Below are 5,746 nucleotides of genomic sequence, written 5' to 3'. Positions count from 1 at the left end.
ATCAATAGCTGCACTTTTTGCAAACTGTGGTTATGACAGTCCTGAACAAGAAGGGTTTCCTGTTTAAGCTGCAGTAACTTTTCTGACTATGGATCATTGTTCCTTCTGTGGCAGATTTTTACAGTTCCTTTAATGCATTTGGGACGACTGTCTCAAAATAAACTGCAGCTTTCCTGACAACTCCTCGCTCTCTCTCTCCTGCTAAGAACTGTAGCCTTTTTTTCTGTTGTTTTAAAATCTTCTACTACCATATCCACCACTTCCACCACCAGATCCATAACCACCACCATATGGACTGCCAGAGCTTCTTCCACCAAAACTGTCCCCTTTCATGGGTCCATAATTTGATTGCTGTTGTCCACTGTAATTTCCAAAATCATTATAGTTACCACCACCAAAATTTCCTCCTTCATTGTAACCATCATATCCTCCTCCACCACCCCCATATCCTCCACCTTGGTTTCCATAACCTGGTCCACCACCACCATAGCCTCCTCTACTACTATAACCAGGACGGCCACCATAGTTGCCACCATCACCTCCAAATACATTGTATCCACCATCACCTCCTCCATAGCTACCTCTGCTGCCACCACCTCCACCACCATAGCCTCTTCTTCCACCAAAGTTTCCATCACATCCAAAATTATCTCCACCACCTCCAAAGTTTCCTCCACGACCCATAATGTTGCCAGATCCACCTCTACGACCTCTTTGTGATCCAGCAGACTGCATCTCTTGTTTAGAAAGGGCCTTTTATACTTCACAATAATGCCCATTAATAGTGTGGTATTTCTGAACAACAATTTTATCAACTGTATCATGATCATCAAAAGTTACAAAAGCAAATCCTCTCTTTTTTCCACTCTGCCGGTCTTCCATAACTTCTATGGTTTCAATCTTGCCATATTTTTCAAAGTAGTCTCTCAAATTATATTCTTCTGTATCTTCTTTAATACCACCAACAAAAATTTTCTTCACTGTTAGATGGGCTCCTGGCTTCACAGAATCCTCTCTAGAAACCTCTCTCTTTGGTTCCACAACACGTCCATCAACCTTGTGGGGTCTAGCACACATGGCTGCATCATCTCTTCAACACAAGAATAAGTCACAAAACCGAAGCCCCTGGAACGTTTTGTCTGAGGATCTCTCATTAACACACAATCTGTGAGTGTGCCCCATTTCTCAGAATGTTCTCTTAAACTATCATCTTTAGTTTTGAAGCTCAGACCACTAATAAACAGCTTCCGCAGCTGCTCTGGTTCCTTTGGATCATGGCCTTCCTCCCCCCAGTGACAGCAGCGACGGCCAGAGTCGGGCTGGGGGCGACCCGGGCGGCGGTTTTACCTCCATTTTGAGATCGGACCGGCCTCTTCCAACTCGAGTTCAATATGATACCGAGAGGAAGAGGCCAAGGGTGCATAATTTTGAAACGTATTTTGAAAGGGTATAAATTTCATTGAAAGAGATGGTTTGCAGCTATGAAAATTGAACAAGGAAGCATGTTGAAATTGTTTTGGGAAGGTAGGAAGGGGAGAAGGGGGAAAGGAAATTGATATAAGGGGTGAGATTGATTGGGACAAATTTTAAACATGTCTGGAAATGTAGCAGGTGTGAGCAACTGGTACCCTGCTCCTTTTTATTTGTATATGAAATTACTCTCCCTTCAAGAATGCTGATACAGTTAATTCCCCTTATTTGTTTGTATGAGCTTTCTTCTTTTATGTATGTATGGTACCAGGGTTTGAGCCTAGGGCGTAAGGTTTGCAAAGTGGTGCTCTATGGCTTAAGCCACAACCCAGCACTGATGCATGTAATTTTAAAGACATTTTTACATGTAGCTATTACAGCCTTGACACTGAAGACTTTACCTGCTCATGGAGAGTTCTCCATTAGACCTCCCTTGTACTGGATCCTCTTTATACATTCGTGTTCCGTAGAAATACCAGTAGAGTGCCCCTGAATTGTCTTCCCCTAGAGGTTCTACACGGAGACTGTCTGCATCCAGACCCTTAGCAGAAAAGGAAGGAGGGTTGGGGAAAACAATGAACTAAATAAATGGAAGAAAACTTCAATACACGAACCTATCACCTGTTTCAAAATGCCAAGTACAGGATATCATTTTTCCATCTGGGCAGATAAAACACAGAATGGGATGGGGGTACCTTCTTTGAAGAACAAGATATAGAAATGCTTGAAATGTTCCCTACCCCAACCACGGCTCCCACCCGTCCAAAAACGGAGAATTACAATGAATGGTCTGACTACCTGGCTTAGATTTACTTTATACGTACACAAAAGGTAGTGGGTAGGATAAGATGCTCTAAGGTTCTGTCCCATGTAATCCACTATGGCAGCTCAGTCAGAACCCACAGCAACATTCTGCTCCAGCTGAGACTCCCAATTTACCCCAGGGCCTGACCTAGGCTGGAGTTCTGAACGAAGACTACTTCTAAATGACATGACCAAGAAAGGACTAGAAGTCATCACCAGGTCTAATCCTCTATGATCCGGACACCTGCCAGCCGGGCATCCGTGGCTCATGTCTGTCATCCCAGCTACTCAGGAGGCTGAGGTCTGAGGATCACGACTCAAAGCCTGCCCAGGCAGGAAAGGCCATGAGCCTCTTTATCTCCAATTAACGACCAAAAAGCCAGAAGTGGAACTGTGGCTCAAGTAGTAAAGCATTAACCTTGAGCAAAACAAAAACAAAACAAAAAAGGCTCAGGGACAATGTCCAGGCCCTAGTTCAAATTCCTACCACACCCCCCCTAAAAAGGTCCAAGAGCTCTTACGTCTAACTAACCACTAAGTGATAGAAGCAGCACTGTGGCTCAAGTGGTAGAGAACTAGCCTTGAGCAAAAAAGCTCAGGGACAGTGTCTAGGCTCTGATTTCAAAGCTCCATTCTCAACTACTGGGTTTTTACTGCACTAGAGAATGGGCTTTCAGGGAAGCACCTTGAGTAGATCGAAGACATCATCTGCATCAAGCCGGTAATCACAGAGGCGGTGCAGAATCTCCACACGGGTACGGAAGAGGCAGGTCTTGGAAACTGTCTTCTCTCAGGGGGTTGGGTTTCCCCTCCTCAAGCTCCCAGCGATAGTTGATAATGTCTTCCAGGTAGCTGTGGAATGTCTGAGGCCTATCCATAAGGCCCAGACAAAAATACATGAATGTACACAAAGCTGTGGCTTGAGAGCTGACAAACTTATCAACGGCAACAAGGAGGATCTGACGGTCTTGGCTGCTTTATGTATTAGACCAACTACATGAAGTTCCAAAGAAGATAAACGTGTCCTAAGAGCTCCCCACGGAGAACTCTTAAAACACTGGCAGCAGCACACGCAAGTCAACAGCAAACTACGAAGTGGAGACAACTGTCTAATCTTTTGCTCATCCTATTTATTTATTTATGCATGCATGCGTGCATGCGTACATGTGTACATGCCAGGCCTGGGGATTGAAATCAGGGCCTAGGCATGGTCCCGGAACAACTTCTGCTCAAGGGTAGTGCTCTACCACTTGAGCCACAGTGCCATTTCTGGCCTTTTCTGTGTATGTGGTACTAAGGAATCGAAATGCATGCTAGGCAAGCACTCTACAACTGAGCCACATTCCCAGCCTCCATATACTCTTAAAGATCCATTTTCTCTTTACTTTCCTATTCAAAATATTAGGAAAGACCACTGACTCTAAGTCAGTATTGCGTGAATAAAGAGACAAAGACCTACTTGAAGTTACCTGTTTCTTATAGCAAAGAAACCAAGACAGAACAGTAGAAAGAGAATGAAAACAAGGATGAGTCAACTGCTTTCTAACACCCAAGGTTAGCCCCTTGATAGAAGTCAGCAAAGAGCTCTTCAGCCAGCTTCAGACAGAAGACACCTCCCTTCTATTGGCCAGCCCACAGACAGAGGCAGAGGGCTGGGGTACTGACTGCTTTTAAGGGTCAGCGGGCTGGAACTGGCAGAATTCATGACTAGGCAAAGCAACTGATTTAACAGCTGCAATGTGTTTGGGATATCATAGAAAACAGGCAGCTACTGACCTCTTAGAAGCACATGTCAGGGACATGAAAAGGTGTCCAGTCTCCTTACTAAGGAAAAGAACCATACATAATGCAGACTAAGTGAAAAGTAGAATCGCCTCATTCCACACGCTTCAAGCATTTGTGAGGCTTAACTAATGCATGCACATGATTGATGAGGCAATATTTAGCAGGAGTTCTTGTAAATCAGCAAGTGAAGAGGTTGTATAAGATAATCTGAGGCCTGGGGTAGAGCGCAGCAGTGCACCATCCCCAGTACTGGAGCCACAGCCACTGACTGACAGTGTCTATCCTTTATTTGTGTGGGTAGATGTGAATCCTGAGGCTTGAACTCAGGACCTGGGGGTGCTGTCCTTGAGCTTTTTTGCTCAAAGCTAGGGCTCTACCACTTGATCCACAGTTCCACTTCTGGTACTTTTACTTGTTAATTGGAGATACAGAGTTTCATAGGTTCCTGCCTAGGCTGGATTGATCTGCAGATCTCAGACTCCTGAGTTACAGGTACCCAGATTGAAAGTGTTTCTTCTTTAAGATCACAGAACCTAGGCCAAAATAGCTAACAGATCTTTTGTTTTGTTTTGGACAGGACTTTACAATGTAGCTAAGCCTGTGGATGAAATCTGAGGATCATGGTTCAAAGCCAGCCCAACAGACAACCTGAGATTCTTATCTAAAACAAAACAAAACAAAAACAGCAAAAAAAATCCTAGATGGAGGTATGTCTCAAGGCATACAGCACCAGCTGTGAGCTAATCTTAGGACCAACTCAAAAAATACTGAAATTGGAATTTTGCAATGATAAATGGGGTGATTTGACAAGAATACCTAGAGAAGTTCTATAAACACCTAACAACAAGACATCACACAGGTGCTGTCCCGAGCTACATCACATGGCTGAGATGACCTGGGATGACCATGGTTTGAGGCCAGCCAAGCAACAAACACAGCATTGGGCATTCCATGCCTGTCATCCCAATTCTGAGGAAGGCTAAGATCTGGAACAGCAGGGCTCCAAATCAAGACAGCCAAAGGAAAAAAATCCTGGGACTTCTTATCTCGGCAGAAAATGCTAGCCCTAAATGCAGCGAGAAGACAACTTATAAGAAGCTAAATCTGGAAAAATCATTAAAAAAAAAAAAAGCATGTGAAAATGATACTTTTGTAGTATCACTGATTTCGCACACAGAAAAAAAATGTGAAATATATAGGAAAAAATATATTACATTGACTTGAACTAAATGAAACTTTTTTTGGAGGGAGGGAGGTCATGGGGCTTTAACTCAAGAGACTGGGCACTGTCCCTGGGGTCTTTCACTCAAGGCTAGCACTCAAAGCTAGTTCTCTATCACTTGGAGCCACAAAGCCTCTTTTGATTTTCTGGTAGTTAACTGGAGAGATGAGTCTTATGACTTTCCTGCCAGAGCTGGCTTTGAACCACAACCCTCAGATCTCAGCCTCCTGAGTAGCTTGGATTACAGGTGTGAGCCATCAGTGCCTAGCTAAATAAAAACTCTTGTTCTTTAAAAACATAAATGGAAAATACACACTAGGAGCAAATATTTACACTTTGACATTGTATGTCTAACAAGGGACTTACATCCAGACTGCATAAAAAATCTAAACAGTTCCATCTACAAACTAGTAAATACCCCTAACTGAACATAAGTAATCAAAAGATGTGAGTAAACGTTTCACC

General features: G+C 43.6%; 1 pseudogene; it reads right to left on the bottom strand.

Moving 5' to 3' along the window:
• Positions 1-231: 231 nt before the first annotated feature.
• Positions 232-1,353, bottom strand: LOC138826609 (heterogeneous nuclear ribonucleoprotein A3-like; annotated as a pseudogene).
• Positions 1,354-5,746: the final 4,393 nt, after the last annotated feature.

The sequence above is a fragment of the Dipodomys merriami genome, unplaced genomic scaffold (genome assembly GCF_024711535.1).
Source record: "Dipodomys merriami isolate MVZ:Mamm:240054 unplaced genomic scaffold, mDipMer1.0.p SCAF_1446, whole genome shotgun sequence".
Taxonomy (NCBI): domain Eukaryota; kingdom Metazoa; phylum Chordata; class Mammalia; order Rodentia; family Heteromyidae; genus Dipodomys; species Dipodomys merriami.
The sequence above is the reverse complement of the archived record's forward strand: the minus strand, read 5'-3'. Positions and strand labels throughout refer to the sequence as shown.